The sequence below is a fragment of the Orycteropus afer genome, unplaced genomic scaffold, assembly GCF_000298275.1.
Source record: "Orycteropus afer afer isolate SDZICR_OR568_19922 unplaced genomic scaffold, OryAfe1.0 scaffold00136, whole genome shotgun sequence".
Classification (NCBI taxonomy): domain Eukaryota; kingdom Metazoa; phylum Chordata; class Mammalia; order Tubulidentata; family Orycteropodidae; genus Orycteropus; species Orycteropus afer.
This window is the reverse complement of record NW_006921723.1, coordinates 5,223,910-5,237,638: the sequence shown is the minus strand read 5'-3', so window position 1 is coordinate 5,237,638 and position 13,729 is coordinate 5,223,910.

Here is a 13,729-nt window from a genome sequence, read left to right as displayed (position 1 = left end):
CTCTTTGTCTTCCTCTCCTTAGTGCCACCGTGTTGATTACTCACTTTTGGTACATTGCCCTTCCCTTCACCCAAATCAATACTTGTCTCTACCTATTTTAATCATAGAACAAATATGTGATGTAGTTGTAAATTGCTTAAATGTAATACTTCTTAGATTGTATGAACACTACCAACAAAATTGATTAGTAAAATCTTTCTACATTGAATTTCACCATTAGTAGTTACAGCATTATTAACTGAGCAGAAGCCTTCTTTTTCTCCTTCTTTTCCTTTAATTACTACTTAATTTTCAAAAAAGTTATTGATAAAGGTTCACAAATACTACTTACCACAACATTGTAGATAAAACACCAGAAAATTTGACAAAACCAGCAACTACAAAAGCACCAGCAGCAATGAAAACAACAGTGCGTGCTCGTGCAGAGGAAACCACGAAACATTATTGTAATTGGGTAATAATAACAGCTCTGACTAGAGCATAGTAGAAGGTTTACAAAGTAAATTAGCATAGAGTTTTAGCCTTGTAGGTATATTGATACATGTAAGCTGGGCTTATGGAAAACGTTTTTGTTGTTATAATTAACTATAGGGATATTTTACTTGAAAAAATACATTTCTGCTGAAACATTGCACAAAAATTTTATAGACAGCAACACTGGCTGAGGTTCCCACAGACAGGTGGGCCTCCTCTTGTAGAAGGAGACTTGCTGGCAGGTGTGGCGGTCACAGACCCAGCTACCTGAGCTGGGCACCAGAAGCGAGCTTCTCTGCTGCCTCCCAGCTACTGGAAAGAGGTCAGACAAGAGGTCCTTCGAAACCCTGTAACTTTCAGTAGAGCTGGAACGAATAGGACTTAAGCAGCAGTTTTGCTCACTTAGGAATCCTCGACTGGCCCAGTAAGAAAAGGGAGTGGGCTACACCAGCGGCCCACGCCACCATCCGGGCTGCAGAACAGAAGTTGGGTTCCTGGCTCAATGCGCCCCCTGCAGGCATCTCTAATGCTGGATTTAGGAGCAATGCACACCTCCATCCTCCACACCAGCTAAGAGAGTGGAACCAAAACCCAAATCCACCGTCACTGAGTAGATTCTGACTCAAAGCGACTCCCACTGGGTTTGCAAGGCTATAAATCTTTACAGCTTTACAGCTGGTGGTGGGTTTGAAATACTGACCTTCTGGTTAGCAATCAAATGCCTTAGCCACGACATGGCCAGAGCACCTTTTAAGAGAATAAAGGTCTCCCAAATGCTCTTTTTAAGTTCTTTTGAAAATAAAGTTCTGCAGAAGTTTCCTTCAAAAAACTGATCACAAACTCTACTCATTGTTTACTCTGGATATCAGGAGACTACAAAAACTAAACTCCTGGAAACACGAATAGGTGAAATGCTGCGGATGTGGGCTAAAGCCCCTTGGCCTGCTGGGGCATCTACCTATCAGGCAGGAGGAGGAAGTGCAGACAGGGCTTTAGGGGCTCCCAGCCCTTCCCTGATTACACAGACGAGAAAAGGGCGCTGGTTCTGCCTGGCTGTCCCAACACCAAAAGACCAAACCACTCACTGTTGTCGAGTCGGATCCAACTCACAGAGACCCCTCCTCCTTAGGTTTCCAAGGCAGTATCATTACGGCAGTAGACTGCCCAATCTTCCTTCTGAGGAGTGGCTGGTGGGTTTGAACTGCCAGCCTTCTGGTTAGCAGTCAAATGCCTTAGGCGCTATGCCACCAGAGCTCTACCAGACCAGGTTTTAAAAAAACGCCATCAGGTCTGTTTAAAACATTCTCCTGCCTATAGCAGGTCCCTTTGGAATGGAAGCATTGACCTCATTCTCTTCACACATTTGAACCTGCTTCTGAACAAGCTGTTCGCTCTCTCCTGCCCCCACAGGCTTGTGGGGAGAGTGAAGGTTGACCTCTGCTCAGAGCTCAGCAGGTGTTAGAGCTGCATCAGTGCAGTTACAGGGACCTGGTCTGCCTAGTTCTTCACAGTGCCTCCCGTGTCTAACAGCCTCTGGCATACAATAAACACCCACTGCCATCAAGTCCATTCTGACCCACAGCCACCTCATAAGGCCTTAAAGGAGAACCATCCCATAGGGTTTCCAAGACTGTAACTTTTACAGAAGCAGACTACCTCATCTTTCTCCTGCTGAGTAGCTGGTGGGTTTGAATCGTAGACCTTCTGGTTACAGCTTGTTGTTGCTGTTATGTGCCGTCGAGTTGGACCCGACTCATAGTGACCCCTCCTTGGGTTTCTGAAGAGGTATCACTACAGAAGTAGATTGCCCAACCTTCCTTCTGAAGAGTGGCTGGTGGGTTTGAACTGCCAGCCTTCTGATTAGCAGTCAAGTGCCTTAGGCACTATGCCACCAGAGCTCCCGCTGGGTATAGCAGCCAACCACTTAACCACTACGCCACCAGGGCTCACTATACACTCCTTTCAATACTAGCTAAGAAGATCTAGGTGTTGGTGGCCTCTGAGAAATATTGTTGAGCTTGAATAACTTGATTCTATCTGTCCAGAATGAACCAGGCCTTACTGCTATTTCCTTCACTCTCTCCCCTATTATCCAAGGCATAAAATCAATATTGAACTTTCACTGTAGAGGTGCACTATTGAGGACTATAGCTAATCAGGACAGGCATCTTGGCCACAGATCCAGTTCTTGGTGGCATCACATGGTCTCTTCATCCTTGAACCCTAAAGGCAACATGTTTCAAAACCAGGACAGGTAAGGAGGCACATAATTTGTCTGCAGACCCCTTAGACTTAGAGTACTATTACCATCATTCTGAGTTTTCTAGCAGCAGCCCCTCTCCAGAATGGCTGAGATAATGTACTAAATTTAAATTCTGAAACTCTGCAAGTTTCATGTTTGTTCTTTAGTTTTTAATTGGTATTTCCGTTTGGATCCGAAGAATGGGAAGTTTTTTTTAAACTGGCTCATTGCCAGTTCTAAATGTCAGTCACGTTCCACTAATACATAATCAGCCAGATGTCCCTGTCCTCACCTTCAGCTTCCCCCAGAGAAGCTCTGGCCATCTCAGAATGGGCAAAGCCAATCTGGGAGCAGCCCCATCCAAGGGATTGTGTGGTGCAGCAAATTACTTGGTATGACTCTTTTAGCCACGGTCTTTGTGACTCCCATCAGATGAATGGGTGGAAATACGTAAATATGAGATGCTTGTGGTCCACCAAAGCAATTGGATAACTTGTTAACAACGTAAATGAGGTATATGGACCTTGTGGGGATTATTGTTGTTGTTGTTGTTAGGTGTCACTGAGTCATCTCTGACTATTGTGACCCTTTGTACAGCAGAACAAAACACTGCTCAGTCCTGTGCCAACCTCACAATCTCTACTTATATCTGAGCCCATCGCTGTGGCCACCATGTCAATCCATCTTGTTGAGGGCCTTCCCCTTTTTCATTGACCCTCCGCTTTACCAAGCATGACATCCTTCTCCAGAGAATGGTCCCTTCTGACAACATGACCAAAGTAGGTGAGATGAAGTCTGGCCATTCTCATTTGCAAGGAGATTCCAGCTGCACTTTTTCCAGGACAGATTTGTTAGTTCTTCTAGCAGTCCACAGTACTTTCAGCATTCTTCACCAACACCACAACTCAAAAGCATCAACTCTTCCGTCTTCCTTATTCATTGTCCAGCTCTCTCATGAATATGAGGCAAGTGAAAATACCATGGCTTGGATCAGGCGCATCTTAGTCTTCAAGGAGACCTCTTTGCTCTTCAGCACTTGAGAGGTCTTTTGCAACAGATTTGCCCAATGCAATACATCTTTTGATGTCTTGACTGCTGCTTCCATTGGCGTTGATTGTAGAATCAAGCGATATGAAGTCTTCGACAACTTCAGTCTTTTCTCCATGAACCATGATGTTGCTTATTGGTCCAGTTGTGGGGATTTTTGTTTTCTTTATACTGAGGTGTAATCCACACTGCAGGCTGAAGTCAGTAAGTGCTCCAACTCATCCTCACTTTCAGCAAGCAAAGTTGTGTTGTCTGGGTATCTCAGGTTTTAATGAGTCTTCCTCCAATCCTGATGCCACGTTCTTCTTCATATAGTCTAGCTTCTTGGATTATTTGCTCAGCACACAGATTGAATAAGTATGGTGAAAGGATACAACCCTGATGCACTCCCTTCCTGATCTTAAATCATTCAGTATCCCCTTGTTCTGTTCAAATGACAGCCTCGTGGTCTATGTACAGTTTCCTCATGAGTACAATTAAGTGTTCTGGAAATCCCATTCTTCTCAATGTTATCCACAATTTGTTATGATCCACACAATCGCATGTCTTTGCATAGTCAATAAAACACAAGTAAACATCTTTCTGGTATTCTTTGCTTGGAGCCAAAATCCATCTGACATTAGCTATGATATCCCTCATTCCATGGCCTCTTCTGAATTCAGCTTGCATTTCTGGAAGTTCTCTGTCTATATACTACTGCAACCATTTTTGAATTATCTTCAGTAAGATTTTACTTGCATGTGATATTAATGATGTTGTTGTTGTTGTTGTTATGTGCCGTCAAGACACACCTGACTCATAGTGACCCCTCCTTGGGTTTCCGAGGCAGTATCACTACGGAAGTAGGATTGCCCAACCTTCCTTCCGAGGAGTGGCTGGTGGGTTTGAACCGCCAGCCGTCTGGTTAGCAGGCAAGTGTCTTAGCCACTATGCTACCAGAGCTCCCTGATACTAATGATATTGTTCGATAATTTCCACATTCTGTGGGATCACCTTTCTTTGGAATGGGTACAAAGACAGATCTCTTCCAGTCAGTTGGCCAGGTAGCTGTCTTCCAAATCTCTTGGCATAGCTGAGAGAGTGCCTCCAGTATGGCATCCATTTGTTGAAACTTCTCAATGGGTATTCTATCATTTCCTGGAGTCTTGATTTTCATCAATTCCTCAGTGCAGCATCAACTTCTTCCTTCAATACCATGGGTTCTTGATCATATGCCACTTCCTGAAATGGATGAACATCAACCAACTCTTTTTGGTATAATGACTCTGTGTATTCCATTCATCTTCTTTTGATGTTTCTTGCATCATTCAACATGTTGCCCATGGAATATTTCAATATTGCAATTCGAGGCTTAAATTTTTTCCTCAGTTCCTTCAACTTGAGAAATGCTGAGCGTGTTCGTCCCTTCTGGTTTTCCAACTCTAGAAATTTGAACATTTCATTATAATAACTGACTTTGTCTTCTCAAGCTGCTCTTTAAATCTTCTGTTCAGCTCTTTTATCCTGTTGATTCTTCCATCTGCTTTAGCCATTCTCCATTCAAGAGGGAGCTCTGGTAGCATAGTGCCTAAGGCACCTGACTGCCAGAAAGCTGGTGGTTCGAACCCACCAGCTACTCCTCAGAAGGAAGGTTATGCAATCTACTTCTGTAGTGATACCTCCTTGGAAACCCAAGGAGGGGTTGCTGTGAGTCAGGGCTGACTTGATGGCACATAACAACAGCAACATGCAAGGGCAAATTTCAGAGTGTCTTCTGACATATATTTTGGTCTTTTCTTCCTTTCCTGTCTTTTTAATGACCTTTTACTTTCTTCATGGATGATGTTCTTAATGTCATCACACAATTCCTCTGATTTTCAGTCACTGGTATTCAATGCATCAAATCTATTCTTTAGATGATCTCTAAATTCAGGAGGGATATAATCAAGGTCATATTTTGGCTCTCATGGACTTCTTTCAATTGCCTTCAACTTTAAGTTGAATTTGCATATGAGCAGTTGATGGTTCCACAGTAAGCTCCTGGCCTTGTTTTGGCTGAAGATATTCAGCTTCTCCATTGCCTCTTGCCACAGATGTAGTCAATCTGATTCCTGTGTACTCCTTCTGGTGAAGTCCACGTGAACAGTCACTTTTTGTGTTTTGTGTTGTTGAAAAAAGGTATTTACAATGAAATAAGTCATTGGTCTTGCAAAATTCTATTATGCTATCTCCAACAACACTTCTATCACCAAGTCCATCTTTTCCAACTACCAGTGATTCTTCTGTTTCCAACTTTTGCATTCCAATCACCAGGGATAATTAACACATCTTGATTGCATGTTCAGTTAATTTCAGACTGCAGAAGTTGATTAAAATCTTCAATTTCTTCATCTCTGGCTTTGGTGGTTGGTGCGTAAATTTGAATAGTAGTGTTAACTGGTCTTTCTTGTAGGTATATGGATATTACCCTATCACTGACAGCATTATACTTCAGGACAGATCTTGAAACATTCTTTGCAACAACGAATGCCACACCATTCCTCTTCAATTTGTCATTCCTGGGTAGATCATATGGTTGTCTGATTCAAAATGGCCAAAAACAGTCCATTTCAGCTCACTAATGCCTAAGATATCTATCTTTTATGAATTCCATTTCATTTTTGACAACTTCCAATTTCCCTAGATTTATACTTTGTACAATTTCATGTTAATGGATGTTTGCAGCTGTTTCTTCTCATCTTGAGATGTGCCACATCAGCAAACGGAGTCCTGAAAGCATTACTCTACACACATCATTAAGGTTGGCTCCACTCTGAGGAAACAGCTCTTTTCCAGTCATATTTTGAGTGTCTTCAGACCTGAGGGGCTCATCTTCTGGCACTAAATCACACAATGTTTCACTGCTATTCATAAGGTTTTCACTGGCCAATTCTTTGAGAAGTGGATGGCCTTCTCCTTCTTCCAAAGTCTTAGTCTAGAGGCTTCCCTGAAACCTGTCCACCATGGGTAACCTTTCTGGCATTTGAAACACTGGTGGCATAGCCTCCAGCCTCACATCAACACTAGGTCTGGGTGCTAGTTCCAGTCATGCTGCTCAGTAATTTTTCCTGAGCCTTGTTTCACAGTTTGTCACAGTAGGACAAACTGACAAACAAGTTTGTCTCCCCTAGCTGTTCTATACTGCTCCACTCATTTCCTGGTCTCTCCTGTGCTGCTCACTTACCTAGCCTACCCCAGGGGCAAGTGCCCACCTTCTGCTGGTCCCAGGACTGGCTTACTGCGGTCTGCACCTAGGCAAACACCAGCCTTCTGCTGGTCCCAGGGCTGTGGGGGTGGGACTGTGCAAATAAAGTGTATGGAATCCTAATGTGGGGATTGGTCAGTTTTATCATTCTGCTAGGCTTAAAATGACCCCTCCTAAGGCAGAAAGGGGACATCTCACTACCATCAAGGCAGAGAAGAGCAGGAGTGGAGTGTGCCCTTGGACCCAAGATCCCTGCACTGACAGGGCAGAGAGACAGCAGCAAAAGAGACAGCAGAAACAACAGATTGGCATGAGACAGAGTAGCAGTCCTGCTGGCCCATGAGCAAGAAAGCTGAAGAAAGGCAGCTGGCTTTGGGAAGGGAGCTTGCTGACAGAATGGGATGCACCTATCAGCAAAGCTGAAAGAGCTTTGTAACTCTTATCTGAGAAGGGCAGAGGTCACGCCAAGAGGCCAAGGGCCAAAGAGAAGCATGCCTATAGGCATGGCCAAGGGGAGGCGGTCCTGATAGAAAAATTGTGTCCTAGCATTTCCGAATGTGAGGAAAGTTGGGTAATCTACCTCCATAATGATACCACTTCGGAAACCTAAGGAGGGGTTGCTATGAGTCGGATCCGACTTGACAGCAGTGAGTTTTTTTGTTTGTTTGTTTGTTTGTTTTTTAAATTTCTGAAGTAACTTGTTACTTCCTTAATAAACCCCATAATCATGAGTATTATCTGTGAGCCCTGTGTGGCCATTGCAATGAATTATTGAACATAGCAAAGAACTAGAAAAGTGCCATGGGAGGGACAGTTGGTATCCAAGTCGATAAAAAAAGGTTGGCAGTGGCTGCATGTCTCACCTTTGCCTCATAGGAATCAGCCTTGGGATGCTGCTGATGATGGTGATTCTCCCTCTTATGAAATTAGAGGAAGTAGGAGGATGCCACACTGATGCCCTTTTTGCAGACCAGAAGCCAGAACTTCCATCCTGATCCTTTATGGTCTGCCACTACACACATGAGTGCCATTCTCCAGCAGTTTCCTTGTGTGTAAATGGAAACCATACACCTTGGCCCCTCCCCTCAAGAATATAGAAAAATTCCTTGGTTCAGGAGGTCTGGGTGCTAGTTCCAGTCATGCTGCTCAGTAATTTTTCCTGAGCCTTGTTTTCCTTCAAGACTGGGCAATCTACCTCTGTAAAGATTTACCACCTTGGAAACCCAAAGGGGGTCACTATAAGTCTGAATCAACTTGATGGTGGTTGAGTTTAGTTTTTGTTTTTGTTTTCCTTCAGGTTCCTGGATAGCACAGTTTGCACTTGACTACTAACCAAAAGGATGGTGGTTCAAACCCTCCCAGTCATGGCACTGAAGAAGAAAGACCTGGTGATCTGATTCCATAAAGATTATAGCCAAGGAAACCCCGTGGAGCTCATCTGCAACACATGGGTTGCCATGAGTTAGAAATGACTTGATGGCAACAGGTTTGATTGTGTGAACTTACAAAATGAGGGTTAAAGTAGAGGATCTTTTTCCTTTGTATCAGAAGTCCATGACTCTAAACTCTGCTAAAGAGTCTCAACCTCCTTAATGATAACATGTTATTATTAGAAACAAGTCTTTAACTTGCAGGTTGTCAGGCTACCTTTCTTCTCTGGAAAATACTGTACGTTGTTGCTACAGTTTGTTGCCTCAAGTTGGTTCCAACTCATGGTGACCTCAAGTACAACAGAATTAAGTCTGCCTGGTCCTGTGCCATCCTCGTGATTGCTGCCATCGAGTCTAACCTAGCACTATATCAGACAATGTTTTACTGTGATTACTTAAGGTTTTTTTATTGGCTGATTTTCAGAAGTATATAGCCAGGCTTTTATTTCTAGTCTGTCTTATTCTGGAAGCATGCTTGAAACCTGTCTACTATGAGTGACCTGTTGGTGTTTGAAATACCAGTGGTGTGGCTCCTAGCATCACAGCAACATGCAAGCCACCACAGTATGATAAACTGATAGACGGGTAGGTTGTCCCTTGTTATTTTACTCCTGCTACTGATATTGGGAGAACTCTACCTTTCAAGTGCAACTTTGGTGAAAGTTTTCCACAATCATTAAGAAGGGTCTCTGCGAACAGAAGTCTCTCCCTTCTAGATGAAATCTGTGCTCCCCACCCAGACACCCAAACAATTCTCTCCTTGTCTTGGCACTGATGAGAGGGCACATACAAGGCTTTGGTACTGGACTGCAGGAATGGTAATGAACCAGGAACTCTCACTTCATACTGAAAGCATTTGTTCCCTATTGTTGTTGTTGTTAGGTGCCACTGAGTGCTGACTCATAGCAACCCTATGTAGAAGAGAAGTAAATACTGCTCAGTGTTGTGGCATTCTCACAGTCATTGCTATGTTTGACCCCAGGGTTGTAGCCACAATGTTAGTCTATCTCATTGAGGGTCTTCCTCTTCTTCTCTGACCCTTTATCACGTAGATGTCTTTCTCCAGTGGCCAGTCCTTCCTGATAACATGTCCAAAGTATGTGAGATGAAATCTCACCATTTCAGTTCTAAAGAGCATTCTGACTGTATTTCTTCCAAGACAGACTTGTTTGTTCTTCTAGCAATCCATGGAATATTCAATATTCTTCACCAATACCATAATCCAAAGGCATCAATTCTTCTTCAGTCCTCCTTATTCATTCATGTCCATATGAGGTGACTGAAAATACCATGGCTATGTTCAGGTGCAACTTAACTCCTCAAGGTGGCATCTTTGCTTTTTAACACTTTAAGGAGCTCTTTTGCAGCAGATATTCCCAATGCAACATGTTGTTTGATTTCCTGACTGTTGCTTTCACGGGCATCGATTGTGGATCCAAGCAAAATTAAATCCTTGACAACTTCAATAGTTTCTTAGTTTATCATGATGTTGCTTATTGGTCTAGTTGTGAGGATTTTTGTTCTCTTTATGTTGAGGTGTATTCCATACTGAAGGCTTTATAGTCTTTGATATTCATCAGTAAGTACTTCAAGTCCTCTTCGTTTTCAGCAAGTACCCTGTGTTGTTGTTGTGAGGTGCCATTGAGTCGGCTCTCATAGTCACCCTATGTACAACAGAACAAAACAATGTCCAGTCCTGCCTCATCTTCACAATCTTTGCCATGCTTGAGCCCATCATTGTAGCCACTGGATCAATCCATCTCATTGAGGGTCTTTGCCTTTTTCACTGACTCTCTACTTTACCAAACACAATTTCTTTCTCCAGGGACTGGTCCCTTCTGATAACAGGACCAAAGTAGGTGAGACAAAGTCTGGCCATTTTTACTACTGAGGAACAATCCGGTTGTACCTCTTCTGAGATGGTTTTGTTCATTCTTCTGATAGTCCACGGTATTTTCATTATTCCTCAATACCACCACAATTCAAAAGCATCAATAGTGACCCCCACTGGATTTCTGAAGTAGACTGTTCCATCTTCCTTCCATTGAGCAGCTGGGGGTTTGAACCATCAAATGTTTGGTTAGTAGCAGTTACACACTGCACCACCATCGTTTTCATGCTTGGTATTTGAATACACTGAGTTCCTTATCAATTCTACTGCAGTCTTCCTTATTCATGTCCAGCTTCCACATCCACATTAGGCAAAGATTGTGAAGCCAGGCCCTCATAGCATCTAGAAAACAATAAAAGCCTGGTATCTTGACTTGGTTATTCAGAGCAGTAGCCTACAGCCTTTTTTTTTGCACTATTTCATCTGGGCAGTCACTTTGCTGGGTGCTCAGAGCTTACAGGAGGGGATGGTACCAAGACCAAGGTTGGGCAGCGAGCTGGCCTGAATTCATCACAGCAGCCCTTCGGCAGGACGGCCCTGGGAGGCAGAGGTGAGTCATAGGGAATGGGGAGGAGCCTGCTCTCACTAAATTAAAAAGTCCTGCTGGATATATTTGTGAGGTTGCTTTCATAATTTTCCTGGGGAAATGCATCAAATAGAGAAAATGTCAGCGACAGAGAGAAAAGCTTTATTGAGCTCCAAGTGTAATTATTAATCCCATAATTCTCAGATCAGTCCATTCGTTTGGATGAGTAGAGAAAACTTGGCAGAAAGGATAAAATGCAAAATACTTGTAGGAGCCAGAGATCAACCGTCTTCTTAAACAAGGGATGCAGTTCACTTGGAAACTGAGCTTAATTGTGCTGCTGTTTTTAGTAACCAAGGCCCTGAGAACCAGTAAACAATTAAACTTGGCCACTGAGAAAAAATGTTTTTTTCCTACACTTGAGTCAAATAGACATCCAAGTACAATTACTTCTATTTAATGTGGACAGCTCTGAATTCTATTCTTGTATTTTTGGTTTTTAAAAAGTAGTAATTTGAATTCTTTCATAGGATAGAAAATGTTAAACACAAATTAACATTCCTGATAAAAGGGCTGTCAATCAAGTGAGAAAAACATTTGACTTTAAATCTGAACCTGACTGAATTGGCAGGAAAATTCCTACAAAGGGCTGCTGCAGACAAAGGATCCTTCGCCTGCAGGCGTGTGCAATGTGCAATAGCTCGGATGTGGTCTCTGGGTTCCTACTACTTCTTTGTGAGAAACGTGCCCATGGTGCCAATGACTGTTTTCTTGCTGGTCTTAGAAGCTGATTCTCTATGCAGGGTATTAGAAAAGTAAAAGGAGATTTGCTATAATCATTTTCATGCTTGATATGTAAATACATTTGTCAAACACCCTCAAGAAAGATCCCTACACAGATCAATATTCACTTAACAAATATGAACAGAGTGCCCACTGTGTACCAGGAACTGAGTCTCAACGGTGGAGATAACAGTGGTGTGTTAAGAAGATATAAAAGGCCCTTGCCTCAGTGGAGCTTACCTTCAGAAGGGGGAAAGAGGGATAATAAGTAAGTAAATAAAATATGAGATAAGCTATGAAGGAGTTTAAGCAAGATAAAATAAAGAGTAATTATGTTAAACAGCTCTGGTGACACAGTGGTTAAAGCACTTGGCCGCTAAACAAAAAGTTGGCTGTTCAAACCCATAGGCTACTCTGAGGGAAAAAGATGACGCAGGATGCTCCAGTAAAGACTACAGCCTTGGAAACACTATGGGGCAGTTCTACTCTATCCTATAGGGTCGCCATGAGTCTGATTCAACTCAACAGCAATGGGTAAAAGTGGGAGCTACTTCAGAAACGAAGTCAGGAAAGATTTTTTTTTTTCATTGCTATTTGAGTGAAAGTTCACAAAGCAAATTGATTTTCCATTAACAGTTCATACACATTTTGTTTCATGACATTGACTGCAATCCTGCTAACGTAACAGCTCTCTTCTCACTTCCTCCCAGTGGTTACCTTTTCTCTGTGTCATTCTTTCCTATACATTACTGCCTTCTGAGCTATCCCCTTGTACAGATGCGGCCCTTCTGTTCTCCTAGGGTTGACTGTTCTAAAGAGTGTATCTACCTGGTGTAAATGTTCACCTTATACTCCTGTCTATTGTTTGGCCAGAAGCCACAGGTGAGTTCAATTCTAGGCCTGAAGGGTGACTAAAGGCCATAGTTTGGGGGGTTTCACCAGTCTCTATCAGACCAGTAAGTCTAGTCTTTTTCAGGATTTTGAGTTTTGTTCTACATTTTTCTCCTACTCAATCTAGTATATCCAATTTTAATCCCTTTCTGACTGGTTGACAGTAGTTGCTGGGTCCCATCTTGTCTCAGGGTCATGTAGGCTGAAATTCACATGGTCCACTAGGCCACTGGACTAATTGTTTCCATGTGTCTTTGATTTTCTTCATTCTTCTTGCCCCAGACAAGGAGTGACAAACTGTTGTATCTTAGATAATCATTTGTAAGCTTTTAAGACCTCAGTTGCTACTCACCTACTAAAGTAGGTGAGTAGGATTTAGAACAATGTTTTTGAGTAGTATGTTATGCCAATTGAGCTTGATGTCCCCTGTGACCATGGTCCTGAGCCCCCAGGCCCAGTGACTCACTCCCTTGAGGTTATTTGGCTATGGCTAAGAAATTATCATCACCACTTGTCTGTCAATGTGTGGCACTGTGGTGGCTTGAGTGTTGCTGTAAGGCTGGAGGCTATGTCACCAGTATTTCAAATACCAGCAGGGTCACCCATGGTGGACAGGTTTCAGTGGAGCTTCTAGACTAAGACAGACTTGGAAGAAGGAAGGGGCCATCCACTTTTCAAAGAACTGGCCCATGAAAACCTTATGAATAGCAGTGAGATACTCTCTGATATATTACTGGAAAAATTTATGAATAGTCCTGAAACACTGTCTGACACAGTGCCAGAAGATGAGCCCCTCAGGTCGAAGGGATTAAAAATATGACAGGGGAAGAGCAGAGTCAACTTTAATGATGTGGATGGGAATAAAGCTTTTGGAACCTCCATTTGCTGATTTAGCACAACTCAAAATGAGAAGAAGCAGCTGCAAACATCCATTAATAATCCGAACATGGAATGTACAAAGTATGAATCTAGGAAAATTAGAAGTTGTCAAAAATGAAATGGAACTCATAAAGATTGATATCTTAGGCATTGTTGTTGTTGTTATGTGCCGTAGAGTCGGCCCCGACTCATAGCGACCCCTCCTTGGGTTTCCGAGGCAGTATCACTACGGAAGTAGGATTGCCCAACCTTCCTTCCAAGGAGTGGCTGGTGGGTTTGAACCGCCAGCCATCTGGTTAGCAGGCAAGTGTCTTAGCCACTATGCTACCAGAGCTCCCATCTT